This window comes from Cricetulus griseus, chromosome 4 (genome assembly GCF_003668045.3).
Source record: "Cricetulus griseus strain 17A/GY chromosome 4, alternate assembly CriGri-PICRH-1.0, whole genome shotgun sequence".
NCBI classification, from domain to species: Eukaryota; Metazoa; Chordata; class Mammalia; order Rodentia; family Cricetidae; genus Cricetulus; species Cricetulus griseus.
This window is the reverse complement of record NC_048597.1, coordinates 37,144,193-37,167,892: the sequence shown is the minus strand read 5'-3', so window position 1 is coordinate 37,167,892 and position 23,700 is coordinate 37,144,193. Positions and strand designations below refer to the sequence as shown.

General features: G+C 37.9%; 1 long non-coding RNA gene across 4 annotated transcripts in view; it reads right to left on the bottom strand.

Moving 5' to 3' along the window:
• Positions 1-17,293, bottom strand: part of LOC103163458 — a 54,472-nt gene extending 37,179 nt beyond the window's left edge. The window contains exons 1-2 of one of the 4 annotated variants that reach the window (XR_003484819.2): positions 16,429-17,293; positions 2,828-2,998 (exon numbers count right to left, since the gene is read on the bottom strand). This is a non-coding gene — a long non-coding RNA (uncharacterized LOC103163458). The remainder of the gene's footprint in view (positions 1-2,827; positions 2,999-16,428) is intronic. The other 3 variants (XR_003484818.2, XR_004769908.1, XR_004769909.1) reach the window with 3 other exon arrangements.
• Positions 17,294-23,700: the final 6,407 nt, after the last annotated feature.

Below are 23,700 nucleotides of genomic sequence, written 5' to 3'. Positions count from 1 at the left end.
CTGGGGAGAAGAAAGGGGCTGGGATAGGGGGTGGAGGGCAGGAGAGGAGGGGAGGGAGAGGGAACTGGGTTTGACATGTAAAAGAAGCCTGTTAATAATTTAAAATTGGTCTAATTACAATTATAAAAAATAAAAACCCTCCAAAGCTACACAGAGAAACCCTGTCTCAAAAAACCAATAAATAAATAAATAAATACCACAGTAATATGTTCCTAAATTAATGGGAAGTACATAAATACATTATAAAATTATTACAATTGCAGAAGCCACCATCTGTTGGGAGCCATGTCGCATATTTTACTACAATTTCCTTAATTCTTCATATCTACTTTTGAAAGGTTAAAAATAATCAACCAAAAGGCCAAAGGGTGCAATAGGATGTTGCAGATTATAAAAGTTTCAAGTAATAAGGCAAGTGAGAATGACAGATGGAAATATCATTACTTTACCAGTATCCAATTTCAATTGTCCAATACATGATACACTCATTATATTTTTATAATTTGCCTTTCTACTAAATAGCTGCACACATCATAAATACAGGTCTTAATGGATGAATTAGTGCTGCCTTTGTTTACTTCATAAAGTAAGATTATGTTTTAAACAGTTTAATGGCATTTCATGTTTATTTATTATTTACAGTCCTTTATACCCATTCACCAATTGATGTGAAACTTGATTACCCCTGCTGCCATTTCTGATGGCTGGGACATTTCTTTTGAACCTGTGTTTTGCTTGCTGCTTTGGAATAAGTAATCTCAACTTGGATACAAGTATTTTAAGCATAATACTTTAAACATCATACTAAAGGAATGAATCTAGTGTGTCTTCCTGTTTGTAATCCATATTTTCTATGAAGAATCACAGATGAACCTCATTTGTTTAAAACCTCAATATACCAAGTTGTTTCTATGTGTGTTTTTAAAGAGTTTCTCTGTGTATATATTTACGTTGTTAATATTGTTGAATGATTCCAATTTTGGTAGGCTTGTCCTCATGTCTTACAATGGCATAAGTCATGAAAAAAAAGACAAAAACTGAAAATAGGTTGTGGACCTTTGTGTGTATATATCTTCCACTCTGTGTGTGTGTGTGTGCATGCGTGCATATGAGAGAGAGAGAGAGAGAGAGAGAGAGAGAGAGAGAGAAAGAGAGAGAGAGAGAGAGAGAGAGAGGGAGGGAGAGGGAGAGAGAGGGAGAGGGAGAGAGGGAGAGAGACGGAGAGAGAGACAGATAGACAGATAGACAGAGGGGGATGAAAAAAGCTGGGCAAAGCTTCTATTAACTGATTAACAGACCATTTGAATCCAAAGCTCTCTTATCTAACACAAGTGAACTATTTATGAAAGTCCTTTTTCTCAAATTTCTGATACATTTTTAAAGTTTGCATTAGTTAAGTTAGTGCAGGATATTATTTTGGCTGGCAGAGTATTATCTCTTTCATTGGTCCATTTGAATTAATAGGTATCTGATACAATCTTTATTTCCTTATGAGTTAGCTCAAACTAAACTTTAATATCACTCCCATCACCAAGACAAAATAAAATAAAAATTTCCAAGGATATAAAGTATGAGAAATCTGTGAGAATGTGACCTAGGCTGGCAGGAACAGCAAATATATTCCTGGAATCAAAATTGAAGACTGAAAATATCTTCACTGCAGCCCCAATATTACAAATGATATTGCAGGATGGTCTTTTCCAATATACATCAGCCCAAGGTTTAACCCCAAACCACATCATATTTGATTTATCTGAAAGCATATTCAAATACAAAACTTATAAGTGGACTTTGAGAAAGGTAAACTTTACAAATATGACCACATCTACTTCTTGTGTGTGTCCTAGAATGAAAAAAAATGAAATGATTTTATCTTACAGTGGAGATTTACTTAATCTGTAAGTTTTGTTTCCTTAAAAATTGAATAGAGTAACTTTCTATAATAATTAATATAACTGGAAATGTGTGTGTATGAAACATGATTTTACTTTTTATTTTAATTCATCTATGCTTTTCAGTTAACCACAGAACACCACAAAGCTTCTCTTTAACCCAACAGTAAACCTTAACTGGTTTAGTTATCACTTATGGTAACAAAAGCCCTGTCTCTCCCACCTAGCCACATAGTTGCATAAAAGCTTCCTATGAAGGAAAAACTGAAACAGGGCTTTTTCATGAGAGAGGGTGAGTTTTTGTTGTTTGTTCAGCCTGTACACCTATGATGGTACTTATCACTCAAATCTTCAAGAAGATTTTCAATTCCAGGAGAGATACAAGTATCTTTCCTTAATATCAGTGTGGAGTATTACTGATTCATTTCTCTGGCTCATCTCTCCACAGTAGAATCCCTAGTGCCTTAGCTGTACACACCCGGAGCTAACGGAAGAATCTTCAGGGAACATCTTGTAGGCGCATTAACATAATTGTTACTGTCATACTCATTCACTTTGGAGAAATCTATCATTTCTCACCTTTCTACACCTGACATTTCAAGTCACTCTATTCATGGAAGGTATTCTGGTAATACCTCCAGCTGTGGTTTAGTTATAAATCATTTCACGTGTAATCTCCTTGGGAGGCTACAGAAACAAAGGTTAACTTTACTTTCTATTTCTAATGCACTGCCTTCTTTGTGGGTATGAGAGAATAACTGCTTATGTCCTCATTGAATTTCAGTGATTTTAATGACTTGGGCATTTTTTCAAAAGGCTCCAAACAATGTCTGACAGAAAGTATCATTTGAGTGGCAAACACATACTGAAACTGATGCATTACAGATGAGATAATGAAGTGGTACGACTCTGGAAAATGATTATCTGTTCCTTACCTTATCCTCTGTCCAAAGCACTTTCTCAACAGAAGAAGAAATGAAGGATGCGTCCTCAAAAGGTTAATAAAGAATGTCATTTCTCCCTCTCTCCAACTGGATTCCAGAGTTCAGTTCAGTGTATACTTGTGGGGGTCTGCCTCTGCTTCCATCAGCCAATGGATGAGCGCTCTAGGATGGCATATAAAGTAGTCATCAATCTCATTACACGGGAAGGGCATTTAGGGTAGCCTCTCCACCAATGCCTAGATTGTCAGTTCGTGTCATCCCTGTAGATCTCTGGAAATCTCCCTAGTGCCAGATCTCTCCTCAGACCTATAATGGTTCCCCTCTGTGATGATATCTCTCATCCTGCTCCCCTCAATTCTCCCCTCAATATTTCTGCTCCTCCATTTCCTCTTCTCCCCTCCTCTTCTCCTCCTCTCATTCTGCCAGCTCCCTCTCCCCTACACTCATGGTCCCAATTAGCTTAGGAGATCCTGGACCTTCCCATTCTCTGTGAACCATGCATTTTTCTCTTAGAGTCCTTCTTGTTTCCTAGTTCCTTTGGTGAAGAGGATTGAAGGCTGGTAATCCTTTGTTCTATGTCTAAAATCCATATACGGGTGAGTACATATCATTTTTGTCTTTTTGTAGCCAGGTTACCTCACTCAGGATGTTTTTTTTTTTTTCTAGTTCCATCCATGTGCCTGTGAATTTCAGGATTCCGTTGCTTTTTTCTGCTGAGTAGTACTCCATTGTGTAAATGTACCACATTTTGTCTATCCATTCTTCAGTTGAGGGGCATCTAGGTTGCATCCAGGTTCTGGCTATTATGAACAACGCTGCTATGAACATGGTTGAACATATGTCCTTGTTGTATGAATGTGCATTTTTGGGTATATGCCCCAAAATGCATTGCTTGTAGTTTGGCAGTCAATTTTATTGGTAATTCAATGGGTTAAATTATATATGACTATTTTGAGTTTGTTGTAATTCCACAACAGCAACAAAACAAACCAACCATTTTTTTACAGATTTTGAGGCTGAAAGCCAAATCAAAGCCACGAGTTGCATTGGCTTATGAAGCCAACTATATGAATTTTACTTTAATTTCCTCTCTACAGGCTGTTACTGCAAAACCATTATACTAAGGAAGAAGGGAGAATTACAGGGGATTAAATTTAGTTCAAATATTACTTAACAAAGGTCCACTGAAAAGAGGATTAATAGCTACCAAACATTATTTTTAAACTGCCATTTAATTATATTTAACTCCTCATTAAATTATAATGTTCAAATATTAAATATAAAGGTATAAAATGTTTAAACAAGAATGTCTTAATTAGAATCTATATGAATGACAACCTGAAAATCCTAAGCTAATTAGTATTACAGTGTTCAAACCTGAATACAGATTACAGCAAATTTTATGTTTCTGAAATATTTTATAGAAATACCTTAACTAATTGGTCTTTTGACTCCTCTAGTCCTGGAATAAACTTCCTTCTTCATTTTTATTACCTTTTTGCTGTTTTCCTGCATTCTGTGCTGTATTGTATTGTTCATCTAGGAACTACAGACATTGAGGGCACTTCTGATGCATTTGTGTTTTCCTGAGTAGGTATATCCAAACTAGGAGTTTTCGTGATTGCTTAAACCCTGTACATCTCCTAATACTTGATGCTTATATTCTGACACACACAAAAATCATCTTTTAATTGTTATAAGAAAGTTTTGGAGTCCCTTTTATTTTCATTATATATCTTCTCTATTATTTAAATTAATAAACAGCTTTGATATTACATCAGGGCCCTGTGGGTTGAGTCTGCCTGACCCTTACTTCCGTGCACCATACCTTATCCACAGATCTAGACCAGGTCCCCACACCTAGTATCCTGACATAATCTGTGTTAACTGCCCCAATTTCCTGGATATGTGCAGCACACAACCTACAGGCTCTGATGAGGGACATATCTCATGAACAAACACAGAACCCCTCTTAATACCTGATTTCATTCCTTGCCTGTGGCATCCTGTCTTTCTTCTCAACTATATTACTTACATCTTAATGTAGTATCTAGTCTGCCAAGTCCTGTAGGGAAACCTGTAGCCACACCTGCTTAGGGGCTGGCTACAGGTCTGCCTGACCACGCCTGTGAGGTGGTGATGTAGAGAAAGAGTTTGAGTTGGTTGAGTTTCACTTTCAGTTTTTACCCTTTTGGGCTTGCTTACAGACTGCTGCCACACCGGCTGGCTAGGTTGCTCTGTAAGTAAGACTTTTCCCTATTAAATACCCTTATATTTTTACTTGGCTCCGTATTGGTAATTTCCTATTATATCTGGTTGTCAGGAGCGGGATATTGGAAACCTATACCCCATTTGGGAAAGGCTATGGGTTCAACCCGGCCTGTGGCCTAGGTCCAGAAAGCCTCCTCTCTCCACAGGTGCTCCCAGCTAGCAGCCGACCTGCTGCAGCTGAGCTGCTCACAACCATCCAACCAGCTTGGAGACAGTTTCTAGCTGCCTAGAGTCAAGGTAGGCCTCGGCTTTCAGCAGAGGCTTCCCCTGCCCACTGCTGCGGTAAAGCCACATCTGTTTCAGTGGTTGCTGCCACAAAGCCATATACTGTATACTCTCTAAGATAAGTGCAGCCACTTTTGTGACCTCTCTCCACTGCTGATCGACTGCTGCCAAACGCCAAGCCAGTGGCTGAACACCTGTGTCACCATGCTGGTCAAAGATAGTTACTACATCTGGAGTAGAAATCAGGTAAAATTATGATGGAATATTTATCATTTGCTAAAACTGGTAATATTTTTACTTATTACATGAATTCAATGTTTAAGGAGGATGCTAATCTGCCAATTACCAGCTATTACTGCTTATAATAGCAGTTAGCTTGCTGGTACAAATAGTATTACTAGCCAGAGGACTCAGGAACAGGGATAAGGATAACCTAACCACCTACTTACAGGAAATAAAGCTTTACACAATAAGGTTTTGGAGAACAGATTAGGTCAGACCACAATTGTGCAGAGAGTGGAACAGAAATTGGATGATATTTATGATAAGAAAAACACAGAGAGAACCTCCATGTCTGAGGCCTTAGAGGCTAGGCTGTCAGAAGACTGTGATGACTGAAAGAATATCTGCAGCCAGCTAGAAACTCAGATAGGCAATGTTACCCAGCAACTAGATGCAAAGGTGCGAAATACCCAGGATAGGGTTGAAGAATTGGACAATGCCATTCAATCAATTATTGCAGCATCCAAGGTAGCAGATCAGAAATTTGAGTCTAGATTTGAATGTTTGGAAGATAATTTACAGTACAGGGCTGTCAGATTACATAGGTCATACAGTCGATTGCTGAGGAATCAAAATCAGCAAATCATGAACTTGAATCTAGACTTCAATACCTAGAAGGCAGTTTCCATTCCATCCAGATGCTGCCTAAGGATGATCTATTAAAGACCTAGAAAAACATGTAGATGAGCAGTTAGAGCAATTTACAGATTTACTAACATGCTTGAAATCTTTTATGATTAAGGAGATTGAAACTTTTCATAAAGATATCATTACTAGGCTTAAAAATCATTGGGATGCCTCAGAGGCAGAATCACTCCAATCCAAGGAACCTACTCCACCCAGGTATCATGACAATTCTTCTAAGGTTGTTACTCTTACACGATTAGTGTACCCAGCTACCATGGTAGAAAAGCCAGCTTCTAAGAAACACCCTCATGGACAGATGGCTTATGAATGGCAACCTATACAGCTGAAGGATCTTAAGAATATTAAAGAATCAGTTATCTCATATGGTCTCCATAGCCCATACTAAAACAGCTATTACATTCATGGGCAACCTTTAACAGGGTGAAACCCACAGATTGGGAACGATTGGTAGCAGCTGTACTTGAGAATTCATGCCAAATCCAGTGGAAAGCATTGGTGAGAGAAGAGGTGAAGCTCCTTGAGCATCAGGGCATAAAGGAAGGTTTTGAAGCCCCCACTAGATAAGATTCTTGGTGAGGAAATTTATGCTGACCCCCAGGTTCAGGCTGAATATGATGATGATATACTGTCCCTATGCAGGAAAGCAGCATTAAATGACTGGGATAAAGTTCGTGAGCCAGGAGAATGCTTAGAAGCTTATACCAGAATAGAACAGGGACCTACAGAACAGTTCCAAGACTTCTTACAAAGGTTAATTAGGGCAGTAGAATTACAGGTAACATATCCAGGAACAAGACAAGCAATTATATACAATAGCTTATGAAAAGCAAACCCAATAAGCAAAAGAATACCTTTGCCTTTAAAGATCAGATCAGCTCCACTAGAAGAATGGGTTTTGCATGCAACCAACATTGATTATAATGTGCAAGATACTGGAGCTTGGGTAGGAAAAGGTTTAAAACCATTTCAAAAGGTTTAAAAAGGCAACAGGAAATTAAAAGTTCTAAATGTGAGAATGCAAGGGCTTGGGAAGGAAAAGCACCTTACAGAGGTCAACATAGTTACTAAGAGGTTAGAGGTTACTACTACTATGAACCAGAATCTTGGGTAGGAAGAGACTTCCCCTGGAGACCACAAAGGCACCAGGAACCTAGATGTTTCAACTGTGGTAAAATGGGACATAGTAAGAGAAATTGTAGACAAATGAATTTTAACAATGCCTCATACGGAAGGCCACTGCCTTCTGGATTGTTTAGAAGATGTGGTAAGGGCAGACACTGGACCAATGAATGTAGATCGACCAGGGACATATAAGGAAACCTGTTAAGGCTGGGAAACCCCGAGGGGGGTACTCAAGAAGGCCCCCACAACAAGAAAAGTTGTGTCATTCAAAGTAACAGTGGGAGACAATCTCTCACAGGACAAATAGATAGTTCTTTGCCTATTGTGAAATGATACTGCTCTAGATGGTAGTTTGAATAGTGATGAAGAATCAAGTGTGAATTGACAAAATGAGAAACACATATTTTGGCAAGCTCCTATTAATGATAAAAGGCCTCTGTTGAAAGTGAAAATTAATAATAAGGTTATTTCTGGCTTAGTAGACACTGGGGCGGATGTAACTATTATTACTCAATAGTCTTGACCTCAAAAATGGCCCCTTAGAAAGGCAAATGTACAATTTTTAGGAATTGGGACTCTATCTAGAGTTCGACAGAGTGTTAACTCAGTGGTCTACATTGGACTGGAAGGACAGAAGGGAGACTGAAACCATACGTGGCATATATAGGTTTAAATATCTGGGGTCGTGATCTCTTACAGCAATGGAATACTCAGATTAATATTACTTCAATGTCAGATACAAATTATGTACAATCTTTAGATAGTAGAAAAGATCTGGTAAGACACCATGGAAAACGGTTACCAACCATCCATGCTGTACAGAAACTAGGTATAAATGATGGACCTTCAGAGGAGCCAAAGGCCCTGCCATTGAAGTGGCTTACAGTTTGGGTAGGACAATGGCCTATGATCTCTGAGAAGCTAGAGGCTTTAGAAAAATTAGTACAGGAACAGCTAGATGCTGGACATATAGAGGAATCTACCAGTCCTTGGAATATTCCTGTATTTGTTATCAAAAAGAAGTCAGATAAGTGGAGAATGCTGACAGACCTGAGAGCCATAAATAAGGTAATTCAACCAATGGGCTCTCTGCAACCTGGAATGCAGAGACTCTTGACTCTTCTTCAAGCAGTTTATTCAGGAACCTTGTACATCAGCTTCTCCTCTTACCACTACTTCAGCTTCCTCTCTCTCCCAGCCCCACAGCAAGCCCTTAAAAGCAAGCTCATTACCCAATTAGCTCATGCCACCTGGCGATCCCGGATAGGTCACAGCTGGAGGAGGCACACCAGATCCACTAAGCGCTTCCAAATAAGGCTTGTTTACAGCTAAGCTCCGTCTCCCTGGCATCGAGCCAGGTGCCATCTTGGGGCTGTGGCTCCCCACAATTACTTTCCTTAATACCTAAAGGATGGCCTATCATAGTCATTGATGTAAAAGACTGTTTTTTCACAATACCATTACAGGAAAATGATAGAGAAAAAAATTGCATTTACTGTACCAACTCTTAATAATTCACAGCCAGTTAGGAGATATCAGTGAAGAGTTTTGCCACAAGGAATGCTAAATAGTCCTACTTTATGTCAACACTTTATACAGCAAACTTTGGAAATAATTCACAAGAAATTTTCACAATCTCTTGTTTATCATTACATGGATGACATTCTTATATCAGATTCCAATAAAGAAACTTTGGAATGTATGTTTGAAATTGTGAAGGAAGTTGGGCCTCCTTGGGGATGACAGATTGCCCCAGAAAAGATACAAAGAGGAGATTCTATTAACTATTTAGCTTTCAACATAGACTTACAAAGAATCAGACCTCAAAAGGTACAAATTAGGAGAGATCATTATCCAACTCTTAATTCTCTTCAGAAATTTTTAGGGTAAATTTCTCAATTACAGACCATTATTGGTGTAAAAGGGCATAACTTAAAGCTTTTAAAAATGGCCCTTAAAGGGGATAAGGACCTGAACAGTCTGAGAATGTTATCTGCTGAGGCAGAAAAAGAGTTACAATGGGTAGAAAACAGAATATTGGATGCACATGCAGCTCGGATAAACCTTGATTTAGACTGTATTCTGGATATTCTGATGCAGAGGGAAGACAATATATTGGAGTGGATATTTCTGCCACATAAACATAATAAAAAAATTGAAAGCATATATAGAAAAGATTTCTGATTTGATTTTAAAGGGAAAATTAAGACTTTGTCAACTGACTGTAAAAGATCCAGCAGAAATCATAGTACCTTTAACTAATGAGGAAATTTCCTCCTTATGGAAGGATAATGAATATTGGCAAATAGCTCTTACTGACTTTTTGGGAACAATTAGCAACAACTATCCCAAAACTGACAGAATTAATTCATAAAAAAGACATTCTGGATTCTTCCACGTATTGTAAGACAAACTCCCATTTCTAGAGTTCTTACCTTCTACACTGATGCCAACAAATCAGTTAAGGCAAGTTATAAAGCAGGTAAGGTAAGTAAAGTAGTTCAAAGTCCATATTCACCTGTACAGAAGGCAGAATTGTATGCAATTCTCATGGTACTTATGGATTTTACAGAACCTCTTAATATAGTTACTGATTCCCAATATGCAGAGAGAGTTGTGTTACACATTAAGACTGCAAAATTCATTCCTGGTAATACAGAATTAACCTCATTGTTTTTTACAATTACAGGAAACTATCAGAAACAGAAGTAATCCTATATATATTACACATATCAGATCCCATATGGGTCTGCCCAGGCCAACTAGCACAAGGCAATGATGAGACTGATCGTTTATTAATTGGAAGTATGCTAGAAGCTTCAGAATTTCATAAGAAACATCATGTAAATATCAAAGGTTTGAAAAAGGACTTCTCCATCACTTGGCAACAAGCCAAGGAGATAGTGAAAAACTGTCCTACATGTTCCTTTTATAATCAAACTTCATTGCCAGCAGGTTGTAATCCTAAGGGCATTAGGAGAAAGGAGGTTTGGTAGATGGATGTCTTTCACTTTGCAGAGTTTGGAAATTTGAAATATGTGCATCATACTATAGACACATTCTCAGGGTTCCAATAGGCTAGTGCTCTTAACTCTGAAAAAGCTGATTCTGTTATTACACACCTGCTAGAGGTGATGGCAGTTATGGGTATACCTGCACAAATAAAAACTGACAATGCTCCAGCATATGTCTCTACAAAATTGGAACAATTTTTCAAATATTATAACATAAAGCATGTTACTGGTAAACCACACAATCCTATAGGACAAGCAGTGGTTGAGAGATCTAATAGAACACAAAAGGAGATGCTCAACAAACAAGCTTGGAAGACTAAACCCCCCAAACATAGGTTGCATAATGCTTTATTAACACTAAACTTTCTTAATGCCAATGAAAAAGGACAAACAGCTTTGGAAAGACACTGGACTACAGAAAAAACTGCTGAACTGAATCAGCCGGTATACTTCAAAGATGTACTGACCTCTGTATGGAAACCAGGACATGTGTTACGTTGGGGTAGGGGTTTTGCATTGTTTTCCACAGGAGATGAAAAACTTTGGATACCATCAAAGTTGATCAAGATTCGAGTGGAGAAGGAAAAACCTCTCAACGAGGACAAATGACAGGTATTCTACTAAGGTATATCTTATAAACTAAATAGAAACCTCCCAAAGGAAAGGGAAGTGTTTTGGTTTTATCTTCAGAGGAAAAACTCATCTCCAGAAGGCAAAGGACACTGCATGGGTAGATTCTTAAGAAGAAAAGGTAGCTATAACCATCAAACAAAAGGAACGTGCCATATGGTAAACTTTACAGCTGTCTCTCAGAGAACTCTATTTCTCTTTATTTCCTAGTTCCTATTCAATTAAACCAATGCTGGATTTAGAGGTGGATTTGCCTTTCCTCCTCTAAAATCCAAGCATGTTATTTAACTAAAGTTTAGAGTTTCTGTATTGTATCAAGAAGCCAATTGATGTAATACACAATAAAAGAAGAATTTGGGGACTGTCTTTGTCTTTTCTTGGATCTTTCTTTCAAGATGTACATCCTCTCATAATCGTTATTCTCCCATGGTTGCCCTTCCCAGTATGTATACATCACAAACAACACTTCTCTGCTAACTGTTTTTGTTTGAGTCCCACACAGCCAATGAAGACCTGCCTGACAGCAATCCCTGGATACCCTGGAAAAGAAAATGGGCCACACCTCCTCGACTGCACTGGATCCAACTTGCTCATTTCAACTGGCACTCTGGCCAGAGGTTCGGGTACTGACTTCAATCAAGTTGAGGATTTCAATAGAGATCTTCAATCAAGTGAATCCCTTCTAACATGGACTGGATACAATCCATTCAAGACTTTCACTATACTAATATTTTCTTTCTATTGGACCCCACAAGGCTATCATCGTCCCATTTCAGCAGGAAGTAACTTGGAGAATGCTATGCTCCCTTTCCCCATTGTTGTCATTTAGGATAGTGTATATACCTAGTTAGGGATAGCTTCTTATCGTTTATGGTTAGGATTGGAAAGAGGTGTTCAAGCTTGGACACCTCTTTCAGATGACTTTAGGATCTAGTTAAAATAGTTAGGATGTGACATAAGCAGATTGTTGTATCTTCTTATATTTCAGCTTTATGATTGTTAATTATGGATACTTTACACTGTTAAGTTTTAATCCTCTTTTATACTAAAAGGGGAATTGTAGGGGAACCTGTAGCCATGCCTGCTTAGGGGCTGGCTACAGGTCTGCCTGACCACGCCTGCAGGGGCATGGTCAGGATGATGTAGAGTAAGAGTTTCAGTTGGCTGAGTTTTGCTTTCAGTTTCGTTTTGACCCCATTTGGCTTGTGTACAGACTGCTGCTGCACTGGCTGGCTAGGTCGTTCTGTAACTAAGGCTTTTCCCTATTAAATACCCTTATATTTCTACTTGGCTCTGTATTGGTAATTTCCCACTATACAAAGTACCTCATGTTCTAAAAGGCCAGGAATGACAACCTAGACTACTGTACTCAGAAAACTACCTGCCACAGTTGAAAGAAAAAGAAAAACTTCCCATGACATGAACAGCCTTAAAATAAATAATAGTAATTGTCCACCAAACCAACCCTAAAGAGAATACTTTGAATTGATAAGGGGAAGAGACCATAGTCAATCATTCTAACAAACAAAGTGAATGAAGCTATAACTGATGAAATACAGTGTACAGTTAAGCACATTGTTTTAGTTGCTGTTCTACTGCTGTGAAGAGATACCATGCCAAGGCAACTCTAATAGGAGACAGCATTTAATTAGGGCTGGCTTAGAGTTTCACAGATTTTGTCCATTATCCACTTCTCGTGATGGGAAGTATAGAAGTACTTAGGGAGACATGGTGCTGGAGACTGGAAGAGATCTACATGTGGACTCACTGGCAGCAAGTAGACAGGGAGAAACTGGGTATGGTTTGGGCCTTTGAATCCTCAGAGCCCACACCCAGTGACCAACAACAGTTCCAATAAGGCAACATCTCCTAATCCTTTTCAAATAATTCAAGTAATGTCATTCACTGATGACTAAGCATTCAAATGTAAGAGCCTATGAAGGTAAATCTTATTCAAATTGCCACAAACATAACCAGCAAAAACTGCAATCAACACATACATTTTTTAATTATATTTTTTATTTTAGAGGTACTCATATTTACATATCCATCCCCCCCATTCCCTAGCACTCCCATCCTCCCATGTTCCCCACCAAACCTTCCAACCTACCTCCTACCTCCTCCCCAGGGATAGTAAGGCCCTCTATGGGGGTGACTGTCAAAGTCTGTCATATCATTTGTGGAAGGGCCTAGGCTCTCCTTGCTGTTTCTGGGCTGCAATAGTATCCCTCCATAGGGAAGGGGCTCCCAAAGCCCATTTGTGCTCTAGGGATAAACACTGGCTCCACTGTTAGAGGTCCCATAGACTGTCTTGGACTCTTAGCTGGCACCCCCATCTAGAGGGCTTGGTTCGAACCAATGCTGGTTCCCCAGCTTTACGACTAGGGAGTCCGTGCTCTTACTAGGTCAGGACAACTATGTCTTTGGGTTTCTCCTGGCTCCTTTGCTCATTCCTCCTCCCTCTCTGCAACTGGATTCCAGGAGTATGGTTCAGTGCTTAATAGTGGGTGATTGTTTCTGCTTGGATCAGCTACTGGATGAAGGCTCTATGAATGGTAACCAATGTAGTCATCAATCTCATTATAGAGGAAGGTCATCAAAGGCTTCCTCTCCACCATTGCCTAAATTCTTAGTTGGGTACCCTAACAATTCCCCTGTGCCAGACCTTTCTCCAAATTTGTACTGTCTCCCTCTATCAAGGCATCTCCTTTATTGCCCTCCTATATTCCTCCCCTGTCTCAGTCCTTTTTTCTCCTCCCCCTCCCTTTCTCCCCTCCACACCTCCTTCTGCTCCCTGCCACCCTGCTCCCAATTTGCTCAGAGATTCTTGTCCCTCTCCCCTACTCTGAGGGACTATGCATTCTTCTCTTGGGGTCTTGCTTGTTTCCTTTCTCCTCTGGCAGTCAACACATATTTTTAAAAATAGTAACATTAACTATTATGTCCTCAGCACTCAAACAAATGTTATAGGCTAATGGAATTGAGAGTCAAAATCCAACTTTATATTGTCTACAAGAAAAGCACCTGATATTTAGAATTAGTTATGACCTGAAAATGAAAGGATAGAAAAAACCCTATCATCAGATGGTATAAGGAAGCACACAGGCATTGGTATCTTAATACGGATGAAAAACATTTAATTCTATTCAACTACCTATCATGTATTTTATGATACAAATGCACAATATTCATGTATATAAGCTCTTACTTTCAAAGCAGACAAACGCAAATGTTACCTGAACAGAAAAATAAAAGATATTTATATTGAAAGGTGTCAGTGAACCATATATTCCAGAAGGAAATGGCTTAATATTTTCCACATGACAGCAAAAGTTTTAAAGTTACAGAATCCAGTGTCCTTTGGATTTAGTGTCATGCAATATACTCATCTCCTTTATTCAATGTCTCCACTCTTACCAGATCCTAGAGCAACTGCACTGGCAGAAAATATGTCATAGGAAGCTATACTAATACAAATTCATAAAACCAATTTGCAAATATGCTATTCTCCACTGATGAAATTCTAAGAAAGTTGATTATAAGAGCAGTGTAATGAGATTGTTTCATTCTTATTAATGCACTGTTTTTGTTATTGACAGTAAAAATATAAAAGATGTATCAAGCCATTTAATTGTTATGACTTTTACTCAATTTTGCAGAATAGAAGTTGAAACAAGTATCCCTAATGACTGTACCATGAAAAAAAAAAGCATTCATGCTTTTGAATTATGGTCACTGAAAGTTTTTAGAAATCAAAAATTTATGCATGTTAAATATTTAAAGGGAAACTGCACATTTAAAAATCCTTTAGTTCCCTCTAGAAATTCAAATAAATTGAAAGATAATCAAACAACAAAATAAGCAATTATGTAGAAATACTACTGTGTGCATGAAAAGTGAATTTCAGGGATGATTTTTCATTTTGAATAGCAAATAAAAATAATTCCAGAAACAAAGAACCACATTTCAAAATAAATTAAATTTAATCAAAGATGGGGTCAAACTATGTGTTAGTGTGGGCCTTTAATACTAGCACTTGCAAGGCAGAAGTTGGTGTAAGAGTAGGCCTTCAAGGCCAGACTGGTCTACATAACAAAATCTAGGCCAGCCCAGGCTAAATAGTAAGAGCGTATCTCAAAGAAACAGAAATAGTGTATGTATGCTTATATATTGAGACATCTGTACCCTACAGATTTTAGTAGCAAGATACAACACAGTAAAGTAGAAAAAGACTTTTCAAATAAGTTTTAAGTTGCAAAGTTATTTCAGAAATGAAGATCTACTGATAATAAAATACTCTTACTATACCTGATTGAAAACTTCACTAAGTAAGCGGGGCATATATCAAACAAGCAAGTGTTTTGTAATTTCTGCTTGATTTCTGAGTGAAATAAATATAAACAACTTCAGAGGGAAATACAGAGTTGTGGAGCCCAGTGTCAATGGTTACATTTACAAAACAACTTCCACACCTAAAGCTCTGGGAACATTGTGGTGGTCAGTGCTGAAAATATGCATACAAATAGTATCATACACACAGAGCAGGTTATGTATAGTAATATATGTGTGTTATACACACACACACACACACACACACACACACACACGTAACAACAACTAATGAAAAGGGAGTCTATGAATATTCTAGGAGCAAAGAGGAGTAAGGGGGTGGTTGGAGGGAAGAAAGGAAAAGATGTATGTATATTACAATCTTACATATTAAAGGAAAAATTATTTACTTTGGTTTTGCTTTTTTAGTTTTCAAAGTCTTAAAAAGTCATGCTATGAGTTCCTTATAAAAAAAACAATGTTTTTTAGTTGGGTAGTTTTCTTTTCAATGCATTTCTTTAAACTGAACTCTATTGAGGGTAGGGATATGATTCTGATATTAAAAGCATTTGTTCTTGCAAAGGACTTCGGTTCAGTTGACAGCACACAGATGGCAGCTCACAAGAATTCTGTAACTCTGGTCTGGGTCATCTGACACATTCTTCTTCTGAGGATACCAGGCACACACACACAAGTCTAAAAGCTTCAACATGACTTTATTATTAGTTTCACTTTAAAATAAAATTTTAACATTATTTTCATTAAAACATTAAAATCATTTTAAGAAATATGAAGTAAAATTCAAATTAATTGCTCCCACTTTCCAATTCTTTTATTAAGTAACTATCTTAAAGCATTTTATTTATCCATCTACAATCTATTCCACAACACAGGACCTCACACACTCATATCTAGAATTATTTTTATTCTCAAAAGGGTTATTTTCCTGTTTTATAAGGTAAATCATGGAGTAGAGCAATGGCTTAGTTGGTAAAGTGCTTGCCATGCAAGCATGAGGAATTGAATTCAGTCCCATCATGTATGCAAGAAGCTAGGCACAGAGGTGTGTACCTGTAATTCCAGAGCTGGGAAGACTGAGGCAGGAGGAAATCTGCTGCTTGTTGACCATCTGCAGGCTCAGTGAGAGGTCACATTTCAAAAAATGAGGTAGACAGAGATTTCAGAAGACATTTGCCATGCACATGTATCCAAAGAAAATGCAAATCATGTATGTGTATTACATCTTTGAATATTTAAACAAACATGTTATTAATTATAATGGTAATTTCCAAAAAAATGAGTCCATAGGATGTTATAAGAAATTGCAGCAACAGCCAAAAGAAATGGATGACATCACAGATTATAACAGAACAGTTTCTGTGTTAAGAATAAAGATAATGTATGGTTTATAGTAATACTCAAAGCCTAGGAGATAATATTATGACCGATCAACCAAAACCTAGTGAACTCATTTCATATTAAACCTAATATAGCAATTTTGCACTTTGAAATAAATTAATATTCCAAATGCCAGTATAACAATCTAGGTCTTATTACAATTCCATGAAGAAAAAACAGAATTAATTTTCTATTTCACATTGAATATGCATTCCTCAGTATTGTTAAGACACTCTGACTGTGTTTCTGTTTAATGTCTTCATTATTTTCAAACTTTACTAAAACATGTATTCAACCCTGAACAACATAGAGATTAGACAGATGATTGCATCCATCCCACATTGATTGTCCTGCATGAGAAACTTCTTCCTGGGCTGTCTAGAGTTTACTAGTTTATCAGTTCCTAATTACATTTCATGAAAATAGCTTTGTGCAATTTCTTTTAAAACCTGGGGAGAATACTTGACTACATTTACAAAATAAAAATCTACATAAAATAATAAATTGTTTTTTGTTTTTGTTTTGTTTTTTGAGACAGGGTTTCTCTGTGTAGCTTTGGAGCCTATCCTGTCACTTCTTCTGGAGACCAGGCTGGCCTCGAACTCACAGAGATCCACCTGCCTCTGCCTCTCGAGCACTGGGATTAAAGGTGTGTGCCACCAACACCCAGCAAAATAATAAATTGTATCTCATTTCAAAATTCAAATATTTTCAAAAGTCAAGACACAAGCAATCTCTTTTTTTCTACTTCCAGGTTTTTAATTGAATTTAAATACAATAAAGTCAGCTGTAAATTTCATTATTTAATTTATCAGAACATATAAAAAACTGAAACTTATCGAGATTTGAAATTATTTCTGTTGGTCAATCTTATATCTATTATTTTTTTCCTAATAAAAGTTGTATTAACTTCATGAGGAGTCCTACATGATGTTTTATTACAATGCAATTAAATTCTCAGTTCTATGACTTGGGACTTTATCTTAAATAACAACTGATGATTTATAGTAGAATGTTTTATTCTTTTTTATGTATGACCATAAGATAAGTTATGCTTTTGTCAATGATGTGAGATTGAAATTAACATAGATTGCTTCCAGCTTTGAGTTCTTTTAATTAAAAACATTGTATTTATTTTATTCTTTAATTACTACTCATATGTACATATCCATCCCCCATTCCCTCACCTTCCCATCCTCCCATGTTCCCCACCAACCCCCTCAACCCACCCCACCTCCTCCCTAGGTATAGTGAGGCCCTCCACAGGCTACTTTCATTGTCCATCATATCATTCGAGGAAGGGCCTTTGCCCTCCTTGCAGTATCTGAGCTACAATAGTATCCCTCCATAGGAAATGGGCTCCCAAAGTCCATTTGTGTTCATTGTATATTTTAGTGATCAGCCCTCTGTCAGATTGTAAAAACATTTTAAATAAGATGTAATTTTTGTCACCATATCAAATATAGTGGGTTTTATTTAGACAAGTGTGGCCACTGAATCCTTGAATTAAAACACAGTTATTAATGAGTGTCATTCAGTGTGATGTGTATCTAGAGCTTGATATGTCCAAGTTTAAGTAGTTAAGTTGTTAAGAAAATAAAAGTTGGACCCAGTTCAGAGGTGGCAGTTTCCGAACACCAAACACCCAGAGGCAGCCCAGCCTCCATCCGCCAGCCCAGGTAGGCCAGGAACTGTATCCGGTTCCGGTTCATCATCGCTGCTCAGAGTCATCTGAGGCAAGCGAGCTTCATGCCAGACCCAATTTGTCGGTTGCGGGCTCTGAACACTGAACACTCAGAGGCAGCCCGGCCTCCATCCACCTACCCAGGTAGGCCAGGGTCTTTTTCTGGCTCTAGCTCATCATCACTGCTCAGAGTCATCTGACAAAAGCAACCTGCATGCCATACGGAGTTTGGCAGTGGGATCCAACACCCCGAGGCCCAGTGACAGCTCTGCCTCCAACTGCTGACCTGGCGGGACCAGGCACGCCCAAAACACTGCCCACACCCAGGTAACAGTGACACCTCCATCCACGAGAAGAGGACCGACATCAGAGTATTGGATCTGTTTGCATCTACCAGAAGGGAACTGTGGTCCCACACCCACCAGGAAGAAAAAGAAACACTTTTGAGAATAGGACAAGGTAAAAGCACATCCAGCAACAGAAAACCCAATATGACACCACCGGAGACTAGGAACCATACACCAGTAAGACCTCAACATCATGATGCAGATGAACCAGAAGAGAATGACCTTAAAAACATCTTCAGGAAAATGATAAAGGACCTCAAAGATGACAGGAGAAAATCCCTTAAAGAAATTGAAGACAATACAAACCAAAAAATACAAGAAACAGTTCAAGACCTAAAAACTGAAATAGAGACAATAAAGAAAGCACAATCTGAGGAACTGCTGGAAATAGAAAAGCTGAGTAAACAATCAGGAACTACAGATGTGAGCATAACCAACAGAATACAAGAGACGGAAGAGAGAATCTCAGGAGTTGAAGATACACTAGCAGAAATAGATTCATCAACCAAAGAAAATCTTAAGTCCAACAAATCCCTAACAGAAAATATGCAGGAAATATGGGATACTGTGAACAGACCAAAGCTAAGAATAATAGATATAGAAGAAGGTGAAGAAATCCAACTCAAAGGTGCAGAAAACATATTCAACAAAATCACAGAAGAAAACTTTCCTAACCTAAAGAAAGGTATGCCAATGAAAATACAAGAAGCCTACAGAACACCAAATAGACTGGACCGAAAAAAAAAAGGTCACCTTGCCACATAATAATAAAAGCAACAAGCATACACAACGAAGAGAAAATTTTAAGAACAGCAAAGGGAAAAGGTCAAATAACCTATAAAGGCAAACCTATCAGAATCACACCTGAATTTTCCTTGGAAACTCTGAAAGCCAGAAGGTCCTGGATCGATATTCTATCTACAATAAGAGACCATGGATGCCAGCCCAGACTACTATGCAAGCAAAGCTTTCAATCATTAAAGATGGAGAAAACAAGATATTCCATGACAAAACTAGATTCAAACAATACATATCCACCAATCCAGCCCTACAGAAACTACAGGAAGGTAAACTGCAACCCAGGGAAGTTAACTACAACCAGAAAAACATAGGCAATAGATAATCCCAACTTACCAACAGTCAAAAGAAAAAAGGGATAGAATCCCACACATAATCTTGCCACCATCACCAAATCAAAAACAAACAAGAATGAACAATAATCAATGGTCATTAATATCCATCAACATTAATGGTCTTAACTCCCCTATAAAAAGACACAGATTAGCAGAATGGATAAGAAGACTGAATCCTTCCTTCTGCTGCATACAAGGAATTCACCTCAACCTCAAAGACAGACGGTACCTAAGAATTAAAGGTTGGGGAAAGATCTTCCAATCAAATGGACCCAAGAAACAAGCAGGGGTAGCAATCCTAATAGCCAACAAATTGGACTTTAAACTAAAATCAGTCAAAAGAGATGAAGGAGGTCATTTCCTACTCATCACAGGAGAAATCCATCAGGATGAAGTCTCAATTCTGAACATTTATGCCCCATATACAAAGGCATCCACGTTTGTAAAAGAAACTTTACTAAAACTCAAATCACACATAAAACCACACACACTTACAGTGGGAGATTTCAACACCCCACTCTCACCACTGGACAGGAACACCAGACGGAAAATTAACAAAGAAACAAAAGAACTAATAGAAGTTATGGGGCAATTGGACTTAACAGATATCTATAGAACATTCCACCCAAATACAAAACAATTTAACTTCTTAGTGCCACTTGGAACCTTCTCTAAAATCGCCCACATACTTGGCAACATAGCAAATATTAACAAATATTGAAAAAAAATTGAAATAACGCCCTGTGTCTTATCAGACCACCAGGCTTTAAAATTAGAATTCAACAACAACAAGAACTACAGAAAACCTACAAACTCATGGAAATTAAGTAACACCCAATTGCACAATTCATGGGTCCAGGAAGAAATAAAAAAAAAGAAATTAAAGATTTCCTAGAATCCAATGAGAATGTGGACACAACAAATCCAAACCTATGGGATAGTCTGAAAGCAGTGCTAAATGGAAAGTTCATAGCGCTAAATGCCCACATGAAGAAACAGGGGAATAATCACACTAGAGAATTAACAGCACAAATGAAAGCTTTCAAAAACAAAGCCAATATACCCCAGAGGAGCAGATGCTAGGAAATAATCAAATTGAGGGCTGCAATCAATAAAATGGAAACTAGGAGAACAATACAAAGAATCAATATAACAAAAAGTTGGTTCTTTGAGAAAATCAACAAGATAGACAAACCTTTATCCAAACTTACCAAACAACAAAGAGTGAACATGCAAATTAATAAAATCAGGAATGAAAAGGGGGACATAACAACAGACACAGTGGAAATCCAGAGAATCATCAGTTCATACTTTGAAAACCTATATTCCTCAAAATTTGAAAATCTAAAGGAAATGGACAATTTTCTGGACAGATTTCACTTTCCAAATTTAAATCAAGAACCGATAAGCAACTTAGATTGACCTATAACCTCTCATAAAATTAAAGCAGTCATTAGAAGTCTCCCAACCAAAAAAAGCCCAGGGCCAGATGGCTTCAGTGCAGAATTCTACCAGAAATTCAAAGTACAGCTAATACCAATTCTCCTCAAAGTATTCCACACAATAGAAGCAGAAGGTCATTACCAAACTCTTTTTATGAGGCCACAATAACCTTGATACACAAGCCACACAAAGACACAACTAAGAAAAAGAACTGCAGACCAATATCCCTCATGAACATTGATGCAAAACTTCTCAATAAAATACAGGCAAATCGAATCCAAGAACACATCAAAGAAATCATCCACCATGATCAAGTAGGCTGCATCCCTGGGATGCAAGGATGGTTCAACAGATGAAAATCCATCAATGTAATCCACAATATATTAACAGACTGAGGGAAAAAAACCACATGATCATACTACTAGATGCCGAAAAAGCCTTTGACCAAATTCAGCATGCCTTCATAAAGGTCTTGGAGAAATCAGGGATAATAGGAACATACATCAACATAATAAAATCAATATACAGCAAGCCAACAGCCAACATCAAATTAAATGGAGAGAAACTCAATGCAATTCCTCTAAAATCTTGTACAAGACAAGGCTGTCCACTCTTTCCATGACTCTTAAATATTGTCCTTGAAGTTATAGCTACAGCAATAAAACAACAAAAGGAGATCAAGGGAATACAAATCGGAAAGGAAGAAGTCAAACTCTCATCATTTGCTGACAATATAATAGTCTACATTACTGACCCAAAAAACTCTACCACGGAACTCCCACAGCTGAAAAACACCTTCAGCAAAGTGTCAGGATACAAGATTAACTCAAAAAAACTCTGTAGCCCTATTATATACCAATGACACATTGGTAGAGAAACAAAACAGAGAAACATCACCCTTTACAATTGCCACAAACAACATAAAATACCTTTGGGTAACACTAACCAAAAAGTGAAAGAGCTGTACCATAAGAATTTTGAGTCTCTAAAGAAAGAAATTAAAGAAGATACCAGAAAATGGAAAGATCTCCCATGCTCTTGGATAGGCAGGATCAACATAGTGAAAATGGCAATCTTGCCAAAAGCAATCTACAGATTCAATGCAATCCCCATCAAAATCCCAACATATTTTTTCACTGACCTTGAGAGAACAATTCTCAACTTTATATGGGAAAACAAAAGACAAAGGATAGCCAAAACAACCCTGTACAATAGAGGAACTTCTGGAGGCATCACCATCCCTAACTTTAAACTCAATTACAGAGCTATAGTCCTGAAAACAGCTTGGTATTGGCAAAAAAATAGACAGTTAGACCAATGGAATAGAGTTGAAAACCCTGAAATTAACCCACACACCTACGAACACCTGATTTTTGACAAACAATCCAAATATATATGCTGGAACAAAGAGAACATCTTCAACAAATGGTGCTGGCATAACTGGATGCAAACATGTAGAAGACTACAGATACACCCAAGCCTTTCGCTCTGCACAAAACTTAAGTCAAAATGGATCAAAGACCTCAACATAAACCCAGCCACACTGAATCTACCAGAAGATAAAGTGGGAAATACCCTGAATTAATCATTACAGGAGACTGCTTCCTGAACATAACACCAGTAGCACAGACACTGAGATCAACAATTAATAAATGGGACCTCCTGAAACTGAGAAGCTTCTGTAAGGCAAAGGACATAGTCAGCAAGACAAAATGACAGCCCATAGACTGGGAAAAGATATTCACCAACCCCACATCTGACTGGAGGGCTGATCTCCAAAATATACAAAGAACTCAAGAAGCTATTCTTGAAAACACCAAAAAATCCAATTAAAAAATGGGGTACAGAACTAAATAGACAATTCTCAATAGAGGAATCTAAAATGGCTGAAAGACATATAAGAAAGTGTTCAACATCCTTAGCCATCTGGGAAATGCAAATCAAAACAACTCTGAGATACCATCTTACTCCTATCAGAATGGCTAAAATCAAAGATACCAATGACAGTTTATGCTGGAGAGGATTCGGAGAAAGAGGAACACTTCTCCACTGCTGGTGGGAGTGCCAACTTGTACAGCCACTGTGGAAATCAGTATGGCGACTCCTCAAGAAAATGGGAATGAGTCTACCACAAGATCCAGCAATTGCACTCCTAGGTATATACCCAAAAGAAGTACATTCATATAACAAGGACATCTGTTCAACCACGTTCATAGCAGCATTATTTGTAATAGCTAGAAACTGGAAGCAGCCTAGATGCCCCTCAACTGAAGAATGGATACAGAAAATGTGGTACATTTACACAATGGAGTACTACTCAGTGGAATGGAATCTTGAA